The sequence below is a fragment of the Lipotes vexillifer genome, unplaced genomic scaffold (genome assembly GCF_000442215.2).
Source record: "Lipotes vexillifer unplaced genomic scaffold, Lipotes_vexillifer_v1.1 scaffold1790, whole genome shotgun sequence".
Taxonomy (NCBI): domain Eukaryota; kingdom Metazoa; phylum Chordata; class Mammalia; order Artiodactyla; family Lipotidae; genus Lipotes; species Lipotes vexillifer.
In genome coordinates, this window is record NW_006786545.1 from 432,423 (window position 1) to 432,683 (window position 261).

General features: G+C 45.2%; 1 protein-coding gene across 2 annotated transcripts in view; it reads right to left on the reverse strand.

Moving 5' to 3' along the window:
• Positions 1–261, reverse strand: part of IDS (iduronate 2-sulfatase) — a 19,583-nt gene that overhangs the window by 14,490 nt on the left and 4,832 nt on the right. The window lies entirely within an intron of this gene.

The window sequence follows — 261 nt, forward strand, 5'->3', positions numbered from 1 at the left end:
TCTTAATACTCAAGCCACAAGCCAAAGGCCAGAGCCCGCTGGCTTTCACTGTATTCTGAAATGAAAGTTGCCATGAATTTAGAACACTCTTCTGCACCCCACCAACCTCCCCAAATCCACACCCTTCTCCACACGATGGCGCTAAAATCCTCCGAGAAACATGTCATTTCTCAACACTCCAGCTGTTTTCCTGAATTTCTTAAATGTAAGTTTTAGTTGCATTTATACACTGGGGGCTCTTCCGCACCCAGATTAAGCTTC